This window comes from Strix uralensis, chromosome 1 (genome assembly GCF_047716275.1).
Source record: "Strix uralensis isolate ZFMK-TIS-50842 chromosome 1, bStrUra1, whole genome shotgun sequence".
Classification (NCBI taxonomy): domain Eukaryota; kingdom Metazoa; phylum Chordata; class Aves; order Strigiformes; family Strigidae; genus Strix; species Strix uralensis.
The window spans coordinates 19,522,612-19,544,502 of NC_133972.1; the positions used below are offsets into that span (position 1 = coordinate 19,522,612).

General features: G+C 41.0%; 1 protein-coding gene across 3 annotated transcripts in view; it reads left to right on the top strand.

Moving 5' to 3' along the window:
* ELMO1 (engulfment and cell motility 1) overlaps window positions 1-21,891 on the top strand; it is a 309,226-nt gene that overhangs the window by 206,328 nt on the left and 81,007 nt on the right. The window contains exon 1 of one of the 3 annotated variants that reach the window (XM_074858482.1): window positions 19,322-19,557. The exons of the other annotated variants lie outside the window; for them this stretch is intronic. The gene's annotated coding sequence lies outside the window, so the exon portion shown is untranslated. Of the gene's footprint in view, window positions 1-19,321; window positions 19,558-21,891 lie in introns of those variants that run through there. 3 annotated transcript variants of the gene reach the window in all.

Here is a 21,891-nt window from a genome sequence, read left to right on the forward strand (position 1 = left end):
GCTTTGTCTCTCTCATTCTCATTCATTAAGACAGACACCTTTTGTCAACTCTTGCATTAGAAAAACTCCTTGCATCTCTATGGTGATAGTTTGATACTGTCAGACCTAAAACCTTTTTTACAGTCTCTCAATATACTGGTAGATGTCTGAATAGAATAATTCAGTCAGGCAGCTAAGCTTATATTATGCCTTTATAACATTTTAAGACATACATAATTCATGTCTAGTGAGTTTCCTAGAGAAATTGAGATGCAGTTGGGTAGACAGACATGCAAGTGGCAACAATTCCATTTGAAACCTTTTTGTTTTTCTTTGAGCCTATAGATGATCAAAGGACACTTCACAAGCTCTGTCCTCCACAGTCATTTGTGAGCAGGCAGCATGGTTTATGACTTCGAAAATATAATCTTGTCTCCAAGCTTTACATAATTCTACATGTTTTATTGCAGCAGAAGAAAGCATTGTGTATTGATTTTTTGGAGTCAGTGCTGACTGTAAGAAGGCTGAACTGAGTTATCTCGCACTCCAGCATCTAGAACCCTTCATCACAAGCCTGCCCATTTAAATAGGTGCCCATCAGTCAGTTTTTCCTCATGTAGGGACCACGTACACTCTGTTCAGGGTAATCAGGCTCTGCTGCCACACAAACCAAGATGTACTTAAATTAGTTTGGGGGGGGGGGGGGGGGGGGGGGTTAACATGACGGTAGGTGGAATTCAAGGTAACTGCCCCACTGTAAAATTCCTTCCATGGAGCCAAATAAAAGCATACTCCCAATGGAAAATTTTTAGTTGATCCCCGCTAGTTGCACTTAAGTAAATGCACCTGTGTTGCCCTAATGAGGATTTACATTGAGATGGCTATCTTCTTAGTGATCTTCTTGTAAAATACACATATTGTTTGTTGTGAGACAAAGAGACCACAGGTAGGATGTTATGTAGGGGACAAGATTATCCTCTTACCTCTGGTCTCCAGAGATTTCAGTCTGCTGCTTTCTGTAGGTTTGAAGTTCACATGCTAATAGGAGGAAGGGTGAACAAATGGATTATTTTAATTGCAGGGCCAGCCATAGCTCGGCTTATTAGACCTGCAGAACGATATGAACAATTCGCTAATTCTGTGCCTAGTGTAGTGCCATCTTAAAAAAAAAACAACATTAAGAATAAAAATTACTGCTTCCAGTCCCAGTGTGGAAGGAAAAAAATGAAATTATTTGATTTGCCTACCAAGGTTTTGAAGCTGCTTTGTAGAGAATGGGCACAATGATAGCTGCTTTTATTAGTGTATTAGTGTAGTTTTAGGTTTTTAGATGGCCAAAAATGACTACTTATAACACGACACAGATTATCATTTCATCAAGGCTAAGTAGGGGATGACAAAACTGAAAAACTTGGAAGTCCTGTGGTGTGTGGCACTTGAAATCAAAATCTCCTGCATTCACTGAAACTGCAGGTTTAAGGAACAGGAAAGTGGGACGAAGTTGGCTAATGATGCTACCAATGCATTTTTCTCATTACTGAGAGATCGAGTTAATTTAATTTATTTTGCCTGCTGGCCATGTGTTTGAGATCATAGTATAAAACACCAGCTTTTAAAGGTTCTATGAAAATTTATTTTGTAATAAGAAAAACATTCTCAGAAAACCCAAAAACCTGTGGTTTCAGCATTTTGGCAAAGCTAGCATTCATTTCACAGTGGCAGACCTGGGTACCCTGAGCAACCGCACTTGGGATACTTGGCTATTTCCATGACGCACCAAGCCACAGCACGGGTTCCCTGTGCAGGAGTGGGGTCTGCTCAGCCAGATGGTAATATATGTCACTGACAGGTATACACATAACAAATTGTCTTGTGTGGTAATCAGTAGACTAGACGTTGTTCACAGTGGCAGCAGATGCAAACAATAAATGCCCTACGTGAGTCCTGTAATTAAATACCAAAGCAAACACTGAGGCATTTGATAACCACAAAAGATGTTTATTGCTCATGGTCAGACCCTGTCAACATTTTTCCTTGCTCTGTGACAAGATAACAGAAAAGGTAACCAAGCATAACATAAAAATGAAAAATACCATTTCCTTGCTCTCTCACGGTTTGGAAATGCCATGCCACAGGGTTCTCAGCTTCTCTAGTGTTGTCACGCTTTCGGCAGCTGTAGGATGAGTAATTGTGTAAAGCTAGGTTCAAAATATGACTAAATGTTCAAGGGCAGGCTTTTAAGGAGTGTATTTGTGTGAGTGGTGTTTTGTGTGGAAACATGTTGTGGGCCAACACCACTATCTGATAATAAGAGTTACCCATAAGGGAGCAAAGGTATAGGGGGTCGTTTGGAAAGGGTCAGAGCAGCAATGTGGCAGGGAGCAGTCACCAGCTTTGCTGGGTCCTCTGCAAATCGGGGAGACCCGCAGAGCAGACTGTGCACAGATCCTGCCTGAAATGCCACCCTGGCTGCAACCTTGTTGTTATAGTGCTAGTCCTTGCCATGGCAGCTCCATGCCTGACCTGGGAGTGAGTGGCAGGGCTTTGCCGCACACCTGAAGGAGAAGCAGGTCTCCTAGCATGCTCAAGTGATCCCCTCTAGTGGCACTAACAATATTCTGCACTTTTCTGCTATTGCAAAGTTGGCTGTCATAAACATTTTGTAGGAGGGAGGCAAAGGCACCCAGAGCTCAAGTGCCTGGGCAGTGAAGCAGCGGCAGGGCCAAAGGCAGAACCAGGATGTCTGGCCGCTTGCTCCAGCCTCCTCCGTCACCCCGTCACAGCTCCAGGCTGCAGCAGCAGCTCCAGCCCCAAAGGTGGTGTCCCTGCCCCTCTTGCCCACCCCCTCACAGGGGTGCTTGGAGAAGGATGGTAAATGATAGCTCTGGGTGCTGAAAGAACCATTACCTCAAACAGGAAAAAAGTTCATTCAAGTAAACTTGAAAGTAAAATCCTTTGGTCAATCTGTAAATCTGTCCGTCACCTGCTTTTCCTTTCAATGATAAGGAGGGAAAGGGATGATAAATAGCCCTTCACAGATGCTCTCCAAAGCATTTATTGTTTTCTTATGGGTGTTTTGTCACCAGTCTGAAGCAGACGGATTTAATTTCTTTTAAGACAAGCTTTGGAAGGCTGTTCTGTTTGCATTTTACCTGTTTGAAACGCCAGGCTAATGGAACAATTGCACCTCTCTGTTAGTTTTATGACACCTTCCCTTGGCAATGCTTTGTTTGTATCAGTCAGGGATACAGCAAATAAATTATTCTCACATAGAGTGAATTCAGTATTCCCCAGGCTTAGGCAGATTAGCACAAATTAAATTCCACATTTTCACACCTGAGGCCATTAGCACTTTATTAACTTTTATTGAAAACAGATAATTGCTATAAATATATTGTATCATTAATTGTGTAATGCATGAATTTATATTAAAAATGTATAGCAATCAACATTTTGCAAGTCTGCTGCATACCTTATTCAGAAAATGTGACTTTTTAATTGAAGAAAGAAACCACCCTCTAAATACAATGGGAATCTCCTAGAAGAGCATAATTTGGGTGCAGGAAGGTTGTCGGGTCTACTCCATTAGCAACCACTTCTTTAAGAAGGGTCTGTTTTAAGCATTGCAGTTTAATGTGATGTAGGGAGAGCCTGTTTAAGACCTTTCCCTAGCATTTGGTCTCTGTTCCCTCTATGCTTTTTGTGGCCTGGATATTGCAAGTTTATTCCTTCATCAGCTGCTCATTTAGGAATGGCTCTGTTTAGTCTTCTCTGTCTCTGCGCATTTATCTACACCTGTCAGATCTCCAAACATGTCCCACGGCATTTGTCAAAGCCAGTTTATTACTCGTCTCCTGCTTCTGGCTGCAGGAACCTGAGATGGGGTGTTTAAGACTCTGAAGGTGCAGTCTTGTACTTACTGAGGCATCAGTGTGTAAAAATCAGATCTAAATTTAAATATTCATACCCCAAAGATTGGGACCGTCAAGCTCCAAAGAACTGAACAAGAGTATTGCATTTTTAAATCTAGTTGGTTGCTTCCTTTTGAAAACTTTTCAGTCTTAACTAGCACTGTCAAGAATGCAAATACATTTTTAAAAAATTAATTTGTGAAATATAAGTACTCAGACTGGATAATGAAGCAGTAAGGAACAACACTTGCCCTTTCTCTGCACTTTGTAGCTTATGAACTATTTTTCTAGTTCAAAGATTTTTTTGCATTAAAAATAATATCTTTACTATTTTCTGTCTTTGCCAGAAGGCTTCAAAAGTCTTTAGTAGCAGGGTCACATCTAGTTATTATCCTAGCTGAACTATCCTTCTCCAGTGACCACATATGTGATGATTTCATGGGGGGCATAGGCTTAAAAGAAAAGGCATTTTAAAGGTGAAATTCTGCCCATTTATATGCCAGGATGGGTACACTAAGAAAGAGGTGGATTCTTCAAGCAAAAAGCAAGGAAAGGAAGGGTTGTCTCAAGAAAACATTTGTTACTTAAAAAAAAAAAAAAAAAAAAGGAAAAGAGTATTTTAGTATAATCCATTTCTTGGTCAGAAACTTGTTAGTCTTATCCTTTCCCCAGTGACGGAAGTCGCTGTTGGTTTCAACAGTGAAATCTCTTATTTGTGAAAAACGTAGCCATCATCGGCAAAGTGGATTTTATCCCCCAGCTTTCTAATGAAGTCTGTGTGTTACTGTAGAACATGTACGGGTCTGCTTAACACCCTGGAGATGGCAATTTTTAAAACTGTTGGTACTTCATATATTCAAAGCACTCTTCATTTTCATCTCTGTGGGTGCTGATCAAACCAATAAATATCTCAGCCTTCAAAATGATGATTGAGTGGAAAGCCTGATAACCAGAGGAGAAACCCTGAGTGTAGGTTATCTGTGCTAAATGCTTTTTTTGTACTCTGTAGAAACCTTTTGCACTGAGAAAGAATTCCTCACTTGCATGTAGAGTATGTTAGTCACTAAGGGAAATGATATAACCTGACTGGAACTGTCACCAAAACAGCATATTTTGCGATATTGCCCCTGTCATTCCTGTCTTAAAGTGTGGATAATAATCAGATCCCAGGAACCACTCTTGTCTCTGTATTTTTATTTCTTCTTTCTAGGATATGTTTTTGTAGTACAGTTAAATCAGAGGTGCATGGCATATGGCTTTTTGATGCATGAATTGCTGCTGATGTGAATGTCAGTGGGCATATAATACCAGATTTTCATTTTGTGAATCACAATGCATGGAATTCAGCCTGAGAGCTCCCCAGACTATAGACCTTATTATAGGCAAATAAAAAAGGGAAGGAAGGGGGGGGGGGGGGGGCGGGGGGGAGGTGATGTCTCAGAGATTTTATTTCAGTTGAAATGAGGTTATCGTGATGAATGATGCGGCTGACAATGAGATTTTTATAGCCTCTCTTAGAGTAGCAGAAGATCTCATATTGTTGTTGGTTCGCTTTAAGTAACTGTAATCTAAATAGCACTGTGGTTGAAAAGAGCGGCAGAAATCTTTCATACATGTCTCATAAGCAAAGCCAGGGTGTTTTGTTGTTTTCACCTCATCTGTCCTTATACAGATGTCCTTCATTGTTAGCAATTTACATCTTGCATATTGTCTTGATTGAATACATCAGTCATCATTAAAAAGGCGTTTGCCAGTCAGTCACTGCTGCTGCTGCGTGTCTCTATTTTTAGCACATGAGGTAACTGGCCGGCATCTGACAAAATGATCCTGCTACCCGATGTACCAGTGTAAATTGAGGCTGGCTGTGATAGAGGCGTGTGGGAGGGAAGCGCTGCTGCAAGCCGGAGTGAGAGAAAGAGATAGTGTGCAGGTGCGGATGGGCTCCCCTCTCCGTTACGCGCACCAGCTATTTCAAGCCACGTCTGCACCGTGCACACAGGGCCAACAGAGGTACCTGCCTGTGCTGGCGTTCCGTCGGTTACCTTGGGCACCGAGAGTAGGGCAGCTATAGCAGGGTTACTCCTACATGGACTGCACAGAGCTTTCCTAAGTGATCACAGGTTAAACTGGGCCTTGGTTGCTAATATGAACTGTCCTCAAGTTCCCAGAGACTGGATGACTGCGAAAATGGAGGGGGATGGGAGGTGAGGGATTTAGCAGGTATTTTCTGAAGGAAGCGTTAGGTTTTGCCCCACAGAATATTTGGGCTTGAGACCACAGAAGGGGCAGTTGTTACCTGGAAATGGTAGTGAAGCTGAGACATGAACTTGGGTTCTGCCACTTTTCCATGGAGAGCAAAAATGCTTACTGGAAGATGGAAAGTATTGTGTATGCCTCTGAAAGTGGTAAGGCCCTTTTTTCTTCCCCCTTTCACCACTGTTGATTTGAATAGCCATACAAAAAATGTTGTGGATTTATTGATGACCAAAATATAATTTCTTGATAGGCTCCCTTCCAGTTCCTCAAGTTACCTTTATGTGTTGGTCATGGCAAGCAGAGAAGTAAGGTCCCTAGTAATATATATGAAAGCTGAGGAATATAACCTTAGAATCTGAGTGCAGGAATGGAGAGAGATTTGATACCACCTGAGTATATTAACCCAAACACCAGAGACAGGTGAAGAAAAAAATGCCAAATTCTGTGTCAGAATCCTTGAAAAAGACATTAGTGCAGCTGATGAAAGATCTTGCTGTGTCAGTTGAAGATATTCATGCCATGACCATGAAACTGAAATCCTTGAGAACCATCCTTGCGTCAAAAATGTCAAGTCTACTTCTACAAGAGTGGAAGCATCTGGGGAAATAGCTTCCACACATGCTTTGAATTTTATGGTATTTTTTCTCTCTGGAGATGTATCTTCAGATTTCAAGCATCAGTTTTCTGTCTCAGGGAAACTGGCTGATCTTTGTTATGTTGCTGATATGAGAATCTCAGCAGCAAGAACTTAAAAATTGCAGTTGTATCCATTTTGCTTGAATAGTAAAGGCTGCCTAGAACTTTTTGTTGTACTTAACCAAGAGTCCAAAGGAAACTACAGATCTCACTGTATCATTGTTACACTGTCAGCCTCTTCAGAAGCAATTGATCAGCCCTTCAGAGTGAAAATAGTATCTCAAAAGTCACCAAGTAGGAAAATGGAACATCCTTATTTTTGTAAAATCAGATGTGTGAGATGAAGGATGTAATCTCATAGCTGTCAAGAATTTCAGATTCCTTCCAAGAACTCTTTTCTATGTAAGCTAAGGATTTGGAAGTTGTTAAAGGGCTGTTTTCTTCCCGGTAAATTTTTTTTTTTAAATCTGAATTGATCTGATTGTCATATAACTGGTACTTATTCTGCATTTTAAGGCATGTATGTGTTTTTTTTTAAACGCACATATATAAACTAGTGACTGGATGTGAAAATCTTACTGGATTTCTCTCTCTCTGTGTTTTAAGTGAATCTCCCTTTAGCCTCTCTCCCTGTTCACTACTCTGAACTCCAACAGGATTTATTCCCCCAATCTTTCCTTCTGCCTGTCCCCTTTCCTTGGAGCAACAGCATGGCTCATACGGCACTTCCACCTTTCTTAAGGAGGGTGTTAATGACTTTTCTCACTTTCTGTAGATGGGATACCTGCTGACTACTTTGCACAGCCACATCTCCTGTCAAGAGATCAGAAAAGACCCTTTGAGGTCACAGAATATTGGAAGCCAGTTTGTGAAGCCAGGATGGGGGTTACTGGCAGCTATGTGTTTTCAGCAATGGTAGAAATCTGAAGGACACTGTTAAAATTGTAAAGTCAAAATTACATGCACGTTCCTAAAATGTAGCTATATGGACAAAAAAGTCTTCCCTCATGAGTAACGGTGTAAATACATTTTAATAACGATGGCATCTAGCCAATAATCTAGCCTGATTCTGCATACATCAGGCTGCAAGGTTTAATTTACTTAGGGAAAAGAACTATCTCCACCAATCTGGGAGATAAATCTCAGGTAGAAGGCATGGTATGTATGCAGCTTGCAAATGGCTTCAGTTATATACATGGCCTAAATGGCCCTTCATTGTCTCAAATCTTTAAGGTACCAGCTAAAGCAAAATCTGTAAACTGGTGGTTCTACTTGGGGAGAAAAATAAAGAAAATATCTCCATAAAACTTATTTAGCTTTGCATGGGTTAGGGGTTTTTTATTGCTTTGTTGCTTTTAAGCTTCAGAGAACAGGATGTTTCATAGCTGCTCAATTTGCTTTAGTTATTATCATTTGAAAGAATTTGATGATTCTAATTTCCTTCTCTACGCTTCTTGATTTTAGTACTAGAGTAACACTTCAGTATCTAGTATTGATTTTTATGATGGCCAAGGCTTTGATATTAATTTCTGCACCACAGCAAGCTGAGAATGGGTGATTGCCAATGCAAAATGAGGACTCAGACTAATTTCATGTCTTACAAATATAATTGTAGGTTTTTGCTTGTAGGATGGTCGCTGTGTTAGTAAGTACCATGAATCAGCAGTACACCCTTGTGTGATGTGGACTAACTGCGTTCTGGGTTGCATTAGCTAAAGCATAGCTAGCAGGTCAAAGGGAGGGATTATTCCCCCTAACTTGGCACTTGTGAAGCAGCAGCTGGAAGGCTGTGTACAGTTTTGTGCCCCAGTAATGGGGAGAGATTAATGAAATGGCGCTAGTCCAGCAAAGGGCCACCAAGATGATTAAGGGGGATGGAGCATGTGGTGTTCAAGGAGAATGCAAAGGAACTAGATCTGTTCATCCTGGAAAAGGCTGGGGGGAGGAGGATATATCCAGTTGTATCTTCTTTCACTGTCTGAACAAGAAGCTGTAGAGAAGATGCATGCCCTACTCAGAAGTACACAGTGAAAGAAGAAAAGGCAAGTTGCAGTGAAGGAAGTTGGTAGGACGTAAGGATAAAATGTTCACAACTACTGATACTGGAACAGGTTGCACAGAGAGATTATGGAATCTTCATCCTTCAAGAATCTCCAAACTCACCCAGACAGGGTCCTGAGCAACTTGACTTAAGCTTGAGGCTAGCTCTGCTGTGTCTGCAGGACTTGATGATGCCTAGAGCTTTCTAGCAACCTGAAATTATTCTGTAGTTTTATCTGTAAAAACTACTTTCTTATCCAGTATGAAACAAGGAGAAATAGTAATTCATATCATTAATCATCACTGAAGCAAACGCAGATGCAGCATCAACCAATCTCATAAATTTTTTCTAATGTTAAAGAAAGTGCAAAAGATCCTTGTAGTGGATGCAGTAGCCACTTTTAAGAAGTCAGGCTTTCCCCATTAACTGCAGTGACCCCTTTTAAGCTGTTTTAAGTTGTCTTAGCTCTGACAGCTGAACTGTTATTACTCAGGGGCATTCAAGCTCCTTCAGAAATCTGAGGTCAAAAGCATTTCCTCAAATCTTTCTTGCTAACATTTAGGTAAGTATGTTTTACTAGATATTCACCACTGGCTACTACTACAGCTCAGCTGACGTGTAACTTGTCTAACCACAGTAACTCGTTAGCGTATTTGAGCCCTAATACTTAAAGCAGGCAATGTGTGTATCAATTGCAGAGTGATGTCTGGCTAATAGTGGATTGGGTTTGGGGGTGTTTGTTGTTTTGTGGTTGGTTTTTTGGTGTTTTGGTTTTTTTAAGTGTTTGTCTTGTACACAAACCTGTGCTTTAGCTAAAGCTCCATTGCTTACAGGTTCTAGCTCCATGTGCAAGCTGTCACTCCACCGTTCTGGGAAGTTTCAGGTATTTCTTTTAAGCTTGGGTTTCTAACCAAAGGAGACTACCCTTTAAATTGACAGAACATACAAAGGGTTAAAAAGGAGAAAGGAGAGGTGATTTTTAATTGGATAACAAGAATACATAAATGATGTCTTGCTGCATGTTGCCTGGAAAATTACTGATAGAGATGGGAATTTAGCCCACACCTCACTTGTCAGTGCTTTAATGACAGGACAACTCTATCTTGGTTTCTTTTCTCTTGTCCTCATACACAGTTCTGTTAGCAAGAAGGCATATTTTTTTTTCCCATGGTGGAAGCACCTTCCACATTTAAGCAAAATATTTCCCCTTTGTTTACAACCTTTAAAGGTTAAAGTAATTAAGTGGTTAGATGCAGTGCTCACTGCACTTTTGATGTAAATGGCTGAAATGAAAATGTGTTGCAATTTGGGACAGTAATGAGAAGGATGAGGAAAAAAAGAAGAGACGACATTCAGGCTGTCTTTCTGTGCACAATCTCTCATGCACAGCATTAGTAAAAATTAGAGAGCAATGACAAGAGAACCAGAGCTGTCAGAAATTAAAATTTTTTCTCACTCTCTCTTCAAATGACCAGGAAGACTATAGTTAAAAAATGAGAAATTTAATCATCAACCAGTATTTATCAGTATGCATGTACATGAGCACAGCATATGCCACGCTCACTGTGATTACCAAGGTAAACTAGGACAAGCTGTGCTCACGGCAAGCCCAGCACTGCAGCTGGCTTTGGGTGGGTGGGCTTCTGCAGCTGCCACAGATGTTACAGATGCTCTGTGTTGGGCAGAAGATCCACATGTGAGATTGGGACCTTGAATGTAGAAACATGTACATTCATGTTGCCTGGCTTCAGTACAAGCAGCAGTGCTGCTATTGCCAAGGTGAGACTATACCTCAGCCTTTCCGGAAAAAGTTCCACGCTGTCCGAATGTGAAAATTAGTTTCAGGCTAACATAGAAATATTGAGCACCACTAGATAGGACAACAGCTCAGGTGTGGAAGGCAGCCAGACCTCACTGCGGGCTGCAGCTCCAATAGAAAGGTTGTCTACAGTGACCGTGTAAAAAAAGAGTGATATTGGAAGCTTTGCATACTACAAAGCAAAGCTATTCTGGTTGAACTGATAATTTTAAAATAAAAGGGCTGCAGAGGAACCAAGATAACCAGCAAATCACTTCTTTCTATTTTTCTGAATAGTACAAAGTGTTATTTAAAAAAAAAAAAAAAAAAAAAAAAGGCTGTTAAAAATATATTCAGGAATCAAAGGAAGAATAGCAGGCAGAAAAATTGTGCAAGCACCATTAAGCTGCGGAAATTTTCCTTGGACACGTTGCAGTACCTTTTCAAAGCAGCATATGGGGTTTATTCTGGTGACTCTAATTTTAACATGAATGGGAGTCACGTGGAATACTCCTGGCATACTGCTTTGAAAATATATCCCTGCATGATTAAGGAAGACTGAAATCTTTTTAAACGTCTATCTTTTTTTTTTAATCCAATTCTGAAATGTTTTTAAAGGAAAGCATTAATGGAATGAAAATGGTCCAACCCTGAATAAAGTGGGAATGTAACAGGTAGAAAAATACTACTGGCTTAGCAGTATACGTATGTTTGTGCTTCAGAGGCTGGGGAATGAAGGGAGAAGAAAACTTGGAGTTTGTACCCACTGTTGCAACTGCCTCTGCATTGCTTGACCTTTATAAATTTGGCTTTTCACTTGGAAGATGAAGTAATCATTCCACCTACCATGTGCAAAGAGCAGAGAGTTCAATGAAGAGAGCAAGTACAAAGTGAGATTTGCCTCTGAGATGGCAAGCATGGCCATGCTGCAGTATTGACAGCATCTTTAGCTCATGGATGATTGAGATTGAAGAAATATGTACTCTGAAGATCGATTAGAGAGAGACTCATTAGTGGGAAGGAAGTTCTGAGCAGATGCAACAGCCCTGACAAAATGAGCCAGAACACTGATAAAGCTGGGCCTGGTGTGTGGGCTGAATGTGAAGTAGGGTTGCTGGAGGGAGGTTCAGAGAGTCCTTTCTGACAGCCGGTCCTTCCTACCCATCTTCAGAGAAAACAGTCTTAACAGTTTCTTGAAATGTTTTGAAAAGCATAAGACAGAAAATGTCCATAAAACCATACTGATGAATATAGACATAAGTACAGTGAGAGGTATGGACAGTCATCTGGTGGCCTTCCAAAGATGCAGACAAATTGGGGAAAGTTACTTTTCCTTTTCTAATACTTTTATCCTTTTTTTTTTTTTTTTTTCTAACTGAGGATGTAAGGTTTATTTTTATAACTTTAGTTTTGTGTGGGCTGCTGCTTTAATGCTCGAGGATCTCCTCTGATTGTTTTCAAATTCTTATTGCCTGTCTTACTATTTATCTATCTTGATATCACAGAAACACACACAAAAAAAGTTGGCTACCTTTTCTCCTTTTCACAAAATCTTCACCAGTGATATGTTACATCAGGATGCTGAGCTCACCTGGCCTTCATATCTGTTCACTTTCAGAGTGGGGTGTTAATATGTTTTGCTGGTGTTTCTCCAGTCATCCCAACATGGTTGCCACTTTCCAGACTTAAACATGAGATGCAACAGGCAGCATAAAAGAAAGAGTATTTATGTCAGCCTTATTTAAGCAAGAGACTTCATTTAAGCAAGCCTATTTATATAGCAATGTTATTTATACTACATTTGGCTGTGAATGGGCGTGTGTGGGCATGCTTCTGTTGTGCATGCGACACATGTTTGGGGTATGTATATTTGGCTGCACATTTCCATGTACATGGATTGAAAAAGTGGCTGTTAATGTCTTTGAGAAAGGGATGTTTGCAAAGCCCAGTTTAACCTGGGAAGGTGCTGAAGCCCATGGGAACAGACACATGCTGCCAGAGACTGACACAGAATAGGAGCATCAGTAACTCATTTTGTGTGCTTCAGATTGCTTTATGAGGGTATGGAGGGTACTGCCCTTTCTAGCTAAAGCTAAGTGTCCACTTGGTAAATTGCTCCAAAATTGCAACAAAATAACTATGTGGTAAACAGCCCTAACTGTTCATTCAGATTATGTGAGCATGAATTTGACTTTCATGCCAGTGTGAGGTGGAAGCAGACAGAGTTTATTCTTCTCTAGAAAGTTTGCTGTGCACTTGCTGGACCTGGAAACTAGACTTGTGTTTTCTGTTCTTCTCATTAACTGTAGTCTTGACAATCCCTTTCTGCAACTCCAGAGCCTTCTGACACCCTTCCCTGTGAACCTGTGATGCCAAAGTAGTGTGAAATGAATGTGATAAATGGCAGATAGGCCCTCATCAGCAGGTATTGAAATAACGGTCTGGAGGTCCTTCAGCAGCAGCTGTGAAGGTGAACCAAGGCAAAGAGAACTCTGTAAGTGAGCTGGTTTCAGTATACTCTTTCTAAACTTCATCAACCAGCACTGTCGTTGTGGTCTTAAAGGTGCATGATCACAGTTCCCCTAAAGGCTGCTGGGTGTCTGGTTGTTACTCTTAAATAACACAGAGCAGAAACATTTGAAATTAAAACACGCACATAGAAAACTCGGCTGAATAAAAATCCCATTTCTTTTTCCAGAATACCTAGGCAAGTATATACAGGTTTTTTAGAAATCCAGAGATGTTTGCTAACTTCATCCATTGCGCCAGTCTTAAGGGCCTGTTGGATAAAACCCAAAGCCCCTGCTTCAGGTTTCACACTAACCTCTTCCCCATTAGCAAGAGAGAGCGTGAGTTTTGTGTGAACAGATTTAGTCTTCCTATGCAGCAGATGTGCTGACACATGGGCTTCTACAGTCAGTGGGGTAAATAATCTCCTGTTTAAGTAGTTCCTAAGTACCTATTTATGTAATTAACATATTAAAAAAAAAATCACACATCATTATTTAAACTGTGAACCATGACAGCATCAGAGTAAGTTCAGATACCTGAGACAGATTAATTTTTCCTTTACTTTGTTCCTCCTGTTGTTCTTTGGTTTTGTTAAAATTATACAGAAAAGTAAAATAAATAATTCTGTTGACATTTCATATGACTGAGTAGAGATTTAATCTGCTGCTTCCAGAAGAAGAAAACCACAATGCACTAGTGAATAAGATGGAGGGGAGCATGCATACATGCAAGAAAGGCAAGACCAAACACATACATGGCATATTCTGTTTCAACAGCGTCAGTAGTACAATATACATTCCTCAGTTCCTGTCCTATGGAGACCAAGCATTAAAAGGAAGTCTCAGACTGTTTGGATTGCAGATAAGTCCAGTTTGCATTGCTTGTTTGGCAGTCTGTGCAAAGCACAAGCTGGGACAAGTAGCTAAAGGTAGAAGAATATTGCAGGTAAAATGCTGCAGTGATGTGAAATTGTTCTGTCCTGGCCATGATTGCTCCAAACCAAGTGAGTGAATGGGAGAACTGAGATTAAGATGACATGACTGAAAATTCACTCAGCGTGTTGCAAAGGTTTTTTGATACAAAATTGTGATATGCATTTGAACAAAGTGGGCAAAGGAGGGAGCAGGGAAATCCTAATCCCAGCTGTGGGTGATGAATATGTGATAGATTTGGCAGATAGTGCTCACATAGTCTGAATGTACTGGAATTTGTAAAACTCACACGGTGACTTCTGTGGCCCTTGCAGTTGTGTACTTAAGAGTGCTATGTAAGGAATCTTGAAGTTGATGATGTATACTGTGAAACCTTTTTCTGTCTACTGTCTGGATTTATTATAATTGATTTGAAATTCTTCAGTGCCCTCTCGTGCTATATGGCTGCTATGTATGTTTGAAATGGCAAGACTTAAAGGTTGCAGACAGCTGCGGGGACTTGTGTATTTTAAAGGGTTTTTTTTATGTGATAGCTATACAAAGACAAACTAACCATGATCGTATATGACACTGCCTCCAAACCTAAACATCACTTGAGGTTGGTTGTCAGATAGGACTCTGCTGTTCCCAATGTCAAGGTTAGAAACAATTTTCTTTTTCTTCTTTTTTGTGTGTGTGTATCAAAACCTATCCAACTTTGAATCTATTCACTGTGACAGAATAGTCTTCCTCTAAGCAACCCAGTTTCTCTTTCTTCCTTTTTTTATACCAGGTTTCTTATGTGTGGTTGTGGTGGCTTTCTTCTTTTTGTTTGTTTTTTTGTTTTTTAAGATCAGGATATTTTGGTTCTGCATTAAACATGAGGCATTTTAGATCTTCTTGGAGGTGGAAATGGAGCCTACAGCCGTGCTGTCTAGACTAGGAAGTCTCCTTTCACCACCCAGACTACGTGTAATCGTTTAGCAATAGGAAAACTGAGAAATATTCATATCAGTTCCTGTAGCCAATTTCAGGATTGTTTGTAGGCTGTCTTTGGCTTAGCTGAAGAACTTCAGTTGTCAGAGAAGATGAAGTATTGCAAATTCAACACCCCTAGACAGTCATCATCCAGACTGCTGTTGTCTATGACCAAGACTGTTGTATGAAAGTCTATAAAGCTCTGATTTCATTTGTATAAGACAAGTGGAGTTTTTCTTTAGCGCACCTGCCTGCATCTCAACGGCTTTTAACATATGTTTTCATCCCCAGAAGGGGGGCAACTTGCCCAGTGGTACAGGAAGAGATTCAAATGTTCCTTGTGCTCTAAGTACAGGAGAGGGTATTGAATATTGAACGTGCTACATTGGTGCTTGGGTGGTGGAAATCAAATCTGTCCATGCTTTGCAGAATGAAACGTTCTGTGGTTTTGTAATTCCTATAGACCTTCCTGGGTGCTGTGGTGGCAGATCACCTCTGAAGGTCACATCTAATCAGATTTGCAAAGCTGTGTTCCTGACAGTGTTTTCAGCAGCTTATATATCACTTGGTGTTCCTAGTCAGATAAGCGTTGTGGTTTGTAGTAAGGTGTCTTAAGTGGCAGAAAGGATAGAAATCTCTTTATGCTATGGGCCCAGCGTTTTCATTTTAGTTTGTGTTTATGTGTTGCTATCCAAAAACTTCCTTGAGATGCAGTAATATTAGAAGAAACAAATAAACAAAAATCCACAAACCTGCTAGTTTGAAATAAAGTGTAGGGGACTCCTGATAAAGGAGGCATAAGGTTTTCTGATATTAGGATTTGGGGAAACCAAACTAAATGTGAAATGTGGCCTTGAAAATCTCTATAATACTTGTTTGTAATATCTAAGGGCTAGGTCCTAATTGCCACTTCAAGAATACAGATGTGGAAGGGAAATCTGTAGGCATTCCTACAGAATAAATGAATGGGGCTAGCTGTTCCTGGTGCAAATCCTCTGCTTCTGCAAATGGACTTTTGAAGGGCTGGAAAGTTTACTGAGAATTGGCAGGTAATTTATGGCACTGGAAGAGGAGTCACTGGGAGCCAACCAGAGAGTCTATGACTTGGGAAGTGTTAGTAGGTTAACCATCTTCCCCATGTAGGTATCTATGCTAAAAAAAGTAAAACCCATGATCTAGAAGGATGAGTAAGCATTATATCACCGTTGATTGTTCCTCAGCTCCCACACACAAACAGGTCTTAGTCCATGACAGCATACTGCTGAGAGCTGCTGTCGGACTGGCAAGTAACAGCCTCGGTGTGAAGCCTTCCTGGAAATCTTTGATCCTTTTGGTTGAACAACATCATTTTATCCCGCTGTCTTAGAAGATTTTTCACAAATCTCATTTATTATGTTGCTTTGAAATTGCCTGGATTTTTCTAGCCTTGAATTTTTGATCTCTCTTAAAAGCTTTCTTAGGTATTTGTGCCCTGTCCTGCTTTAGAGTGCAGCGAAATTCTTAGTCTGTTTATTCTCATACCACAACATTGGGAGGAAAAGAAATGCGATTTACAGGGGAGATTACTAAGAAAAGAAGGTGACAATGGGTGAAGTTTCTTAAAGTTATATCTAACAGCTTGCTGCCATCAGAAGTAGGGATTTCTGTCACTTCTGTTCCTTTCCTATGGCAGGAAAAGATCTTAAAAATGGGTCTTCTAAGTTCTTGACTGGTTGCCCTAGTCTGGGACACAGTTTTCTCCCTGTCAGTGAGTGAAATGAAGATGAAGAGTTTTGGAAATTTGGCCAAGGGAATGTTTCTCCAGATACTTCAAAGTTTCACTGTTAATCATGACTTTTGCTTGCCACAGTGCCTTGTTTAACAAAGCACAGCTTAATGGAGAGTTTTGAGCTCTGTGTATCATACAACAGAAAGGAACAATTTATTTGATTAGGAAGCTCTCCAATTTAATATTGGCTTAAAAAAAATCAGTATAGAGACCCACTAGGGATGTCACAGTTGTTTTTTGTTGTCCAGTAGCATTTTATATATTTATTTATGGTTTGTGTGACTATTTTAAGCTCTACATATTGACAGCACTTCCAGTCCATAAGACATGACAATAACAGCTACCAAAATGACTGTTGGAACTGCTGAACTGCCTCATCATTCACACACAAATGACGGTGTATGCTTTACACCCTCAGACCACCCTCTCCCCTGTGTGATTTAGGTTGAAGGAAGGGTGGGAGAGGGATGGAACTAGATAGATTGCTTTTTTCCCAGCAAGTCCTGTCAGCAAATCTAGGCTTTTTAGTTAGTCACCCTTCCCCTAAAATGCACATTGAATATCTTTCCACAGTTTTATGTTTCAGAACTGAAAAAGTGACTGCAAAAGCCTGCAAGCTCAGGGTAATGATTATAGGGATAGTGCTGCAGGAAGTAGGAGATGGTGCTACTCTAAAGGAAAATGAAAAAGCAGAAGTACAGCATTGCAAGGAGTGAATCCTTATGGCATCCTGAGTCATTAAAAAATACAGTTCTTTTAAAAGCTCATTTCTATGTCAGAAATGATAATCGAGTGACAGGTGTCCTGAAAAGCCAGATCTCCTGGTGTAGCTCTCTCTTCTTGGCCTTGCTCTTGAGCACTAGACCAGTGGGCTTCAAAGACCTTCCTGGACTCTGGATTAGGCCCAGGTAGAAGACATTTAACAAGAAGTGTTAAATTAAAAGAATATTTATTATTCTTAAATAATAAATACTTAAAAGAATATTTATTATACAAGGAGAGAATCTTCTGCAAGGAGATTATGCAAGGAGAGAATCTGAGAATCTACCTGCAGGGCTCTGTCACGATGCCTTTTAAAACTCCGCTATTTATTATGGCTAATGCAGTGGACTTCTGTTATTAGAGCAATACAGGATTTTTTTTTTTTCAGAAGGGCCTTCATTTTTTATTTTTCTTTTAGTTAAATAAATTAAAATAAGTGTCCATGAAAAAGGAATGTATCCACCTTTTTTCCATCTGAAATTCTTCTTTACCACCATTATAATGGGATGTCAGTGTCGTATAGTTTGTCTGAGCTTGTCTTTGTAGTATAAATGGATGCATTTAGGTATTGTCCCTGTTTTGGACTTTTAGTATGGAGTGAATGAACGATTTTTTTCAAGTGTCCCAGAGAAAGTCTAAGGAGCAGCGAGAAATTACCCTCAACTGCCAAGTCCTTTTGCTGACTTGATTGCTGGCCTGTGAATCGTTTCTCACTCTCAAATGTTGCTTCATTTTTCTCTTCTGACCTAGTCATCCCTCCTTTCTTCTATTGTCAGAAGATAGGACAGAGATTTATATCCATGGGTAATAACCCTTTTGTGCATGAATTTTCCTGGCGGTATGTTTCATCAGGCCCTGGGCAGAAGAGGGAACATCCAGAGTAAAATTAGGGTCACCTTCTGTGGGTGCCAGATATAATTTTGGAAGCCCACTAGCAAAACAGCAGATTGCTTAGGAAATTTCATAATAGTCGTGTCAGATTTTGACCCCATTTTGGACAGATGCAATTTGTGGAACTAGGAAGTGAAATCTAGTATTTTGACAGCCCATACAGTAGTCTTGTCTTGTGCTGGTCCATTTACTCAAACTTGAAATACAAGTAATGTGTATTACTTAAGTACAAAGGGAGTGCAATTCCTGAGCAAATGCATGCGTGCAAGTGAATGCTTCTCATGTATGTATGTTCATATACCTATGCGAAACACAGTGTGTTTGTGCAGGGAGAAAGTCAACGTGTGCACAGCTCTGCATGTACTTTCCCAGCGTGTATGAAAAGAGAAAGCAAACTCGCAATCAAATAAGCAGTGAGAGCAGAGGAAAAAAAGATGAGATTGCAGTTGATTATGAGCCTGGCAGCAGATGTGCTACACAAATCCAGCCCGCTGCATCCAGGCTGTTTCCATGGCGATGGAGCGAGTAATTGTGGAGCTCCTGCACGCTCCCCCGCGGCCCCCGCCAAGGTGGACGCGGGCGCCGGGTCCCCACCGGCGCTGCCTCGCTCCCGGGCGAGCGCCGGGCCCTGGGAAGAAGCCAGCAGGCGGAGAGGGGGAGACCCAGAGATGGGGAGCTCTGATTTATGTATTTCCCCTCCCCGTTCTGATGGTAGGGTACTAGGGGAGCGGCGCTCTTCCTCGGAAATATGGTCTCCCAAGATGCTAAATAAATAGGCAGGAGTTTCCCCGAAACGAGAGCGGGCTGCGATTGGCTGCCGTCGTCCAGCCGTGCCAATGGGAGCCCGACGGGCCGTCGGGTACCCGCAACATAAGCAAAGCTACACACTCGCCCCGGCGGCGCGGGGACCGGGGAGCAGGCAAAGGTGTGCGAAGGAGGGGGTCTGCTCCTCTCACATGGCTATGCTGAGGACGGATCTCGTTAGAGAGCTTCGTCGGAGACCATCTGCCGCTCGCGCGCATTGTGCCTTCCGCAAAAAGCAGCATTAAGTCATTCGCTCGCTGTCGTGTGGGAGGCGAATTTGTCATCGGGAACGATGGAGCTACGGGATCTCTGTAAGTAAATCAGTGTACTTCATCCTGCTATTTCAGCCCCGGTACGGATGAATAAATGGTATCAAGGAATGGGAAAAGCAAATTAGTAACAACTGCAAATAGCGCGAAGAATTTCTCGGTTTTGTTTCGCATGTAGCGAGATGTGTTCTTCCTAATGGTTTCAGGCATTGGACAAACTAGTTAGCTGTTTGCATTGCTTTGGGTAGTTGTTTAGCCTAATTAAGATTAGTCTGTGAAAGGATGCTCTGTTCTCCGAGGCATTTCAGAACGCCTAGGTGTTTGAAAAGGAAAGCAAAGCACATGGAGCAGAATATTGCAGGCACAAAAGTCCACGGTGCCCATATGTAGCCACCAGCATTTGTGATGTCAGTGTAATAATAACAGGCATGTTATTACAGTGGTTTGTCAAACACTAGTTCAGATTCTAAGCCAAGAAAACACGAGTTGCTCATCATTCATCACTGTGTTCAGCACAGAGAATCATTGCTTTTCCTGCCCTTTACGTTCTTTTTTTAAAATTCATTTCTTCTTTGGAGGAGGCTTTTAAAAAACATTTCATTCAAAAGCTTTCCTGTTTGATAAAACAGGTGAGTACATGAAAAGTGTAGAGAGTTTCCTTTTTACCATTGCGGGGCATGAGTTAGAAGTTGATTCCTTTGCCTGTCGGGACTCTGCTTTTGATTCTGTAAAGGAGAAACGGTATATTTAGAAGGGGGAGGAGGGGTGTGTGCAAATCTGTCCCTCTGTAACCCTCTGGGGTTACTTGAGTTACACCAGCCATGAATTCAGCTCAGCATTGTTCATGTTTTATCAGGTATTTGCCGTTAGACTGTGAGCTTTGCTGCACGGAGCTCTAGGATGACTCTCTGCTTAACCCTCTCAGAGGCTGTAGTCATCTTATCTGGTTTGTGAAAATACATAGGAGAAAGGACAGAAATAGGAACAAAAAGATTTAGAAAAAAACTTCCTGTATCTTTACTCTCTGCCCGAGCTGTATCAGGAATTTTATAGTAACCAAACTAGGTGCAAACATCATATGAAGCTGGCTGCTTTTTTAGGGATCCATTTTTGGTGTCTTGTGTTCATTTTAGGACTAAACGCACAACTTTCTTTCCCAGTGTTGGGAGCTGCTGGGAAGTCACATTGCTGCCTGGGAATCTCAGGCTGAGTGTGATTTTATGGGGTTTTTTTTAGATATGGCTTAACTGGTCAGGTTTGCTTTTGAGATACTGCCTTGCAAGTTGTGGCAGGAAGGTGTGTCCGTGGAGCTTATCCCTTCAGTTAAAGGAATCAGCGTCGCCTCAGAGTTGATGCTGAAAAGAATTGTCAGTGTTTTCAAGAACTGTTTGATCAAAATAAATTAGAAAAATACAGAACATAGAATTCAGTGTATCAATACAGTGAGCACATCTGTTGGTGAAGGCTATATTAAGCTCCTCTGTGTACTTTTGAGTGTTTAAACTGATGTGTCATAAATGTAAGAGGACCCCTCATTAAGCTTGAATTATTGCCTTTTCTGAAGACATAGATGTAAGTCACTTTTCCCTGTGTTTCACAGGGATGCTTGTGTCACCTTTTATTGAAATGATGGCCTCGGGCATCCTATGGCACTGGTCTGAAAAACAACTTAATTTTCCTAATCTATGCAAAAAAGAGATAAAAAATAAGTATTGCAATACTTATTTTTGTTTAGCAGCAATGCAAGTGCCACAAATGAAATCTTTTAAACGAAGCAGATATTTAGCTCCTGTATTGCGTTCCCCAGGGGCTTGTATCATTCATTTGTATTCACTTAGCACTGATGAAGCTGAAAATCCCATCACGTATGGCAGTCTAGGCAAAGAGGTGTGCCCACACCCCATCTTGGAGGTGGATGCTTTGATCTAGGCTGAGATATTCCATAAAAAGCTGAGGGAGAACTTGGACTCTTGCACAGCTGGACATGGTTTGTTCCTGGCTTCAGGCTGGTCATTCTGAATACCTTTGGGATACATCAAAATGAAGCTCCATTGCACCTTTTGGGTTTTTTAATTCTATACCTACTACCTTCTGCTTTATTTTCTGATTGATAATGTGAAAGCCTAGGAGAACATTGTCTTTTAAGGTCACTGCAACTCTTAAGATGATATTTTAGTTCTTGTTAGCGCTCCAGGGGTATAGTTCAAACAACGTAAACCTCTCAAGTTTAGTCACTAGCATTAGGCAAATACTGTGTGACTGATAGAGTTCCTATATCTCCCATAACCTTGTTTGAAGGGATTTGTTTGCTTGTCTATCCCTGTGCATTAGCAGATAAAAGGAGGGGGACGGGGAGGGTGAGAGACAGCCTATAAC